The sequence below is a fragment of the Hipposideros armiger genome, unplaced genomic scaffold (genome assembly GCF_001890085.2).
Source record: "Hipposideros armiger isolate ML-2016 unplaced genomic scaffold, ASM189008v1 scaffold_423, whole genome shotgun sequence".
Taxonomy (NCBI): Eukaryota; Metazoa; Chordata; class Mammalia; order Chiroptera; family Hipposideridae; genus Hipposideros; species Hipposideros armiger.
In genome coordinates, this window is record NW_017731773.1 from 1679456 (window position 1) to 1679726 (window position 271).

Consider the following 271-nt stretch of genomic DNA (forward strand, 5'->3'; position numbering starts at 1 on the left):
TGGGGCAGCCACTGAGATGGGCCCTGAGCCTAAGGTCCCAGAGCATGGTCATCAGAGGCAGCGATGGGCCAGAACTCTTAATACTTTGTTCCCCACAGAGTATTGGGCTGTCTTGTCAGTTACAGCACAGTCTGGGGAGGGCAGTCCTGCCTCAAAGTTCCCCAGACCCTACCCAGAGGCCCAGAGGCCCTCCCCACCGCCACAGGCCACTTTCACACCCTCCTCCCCAGAAGCGACCTCCTCCTCCCCAACACACACACACACACACACA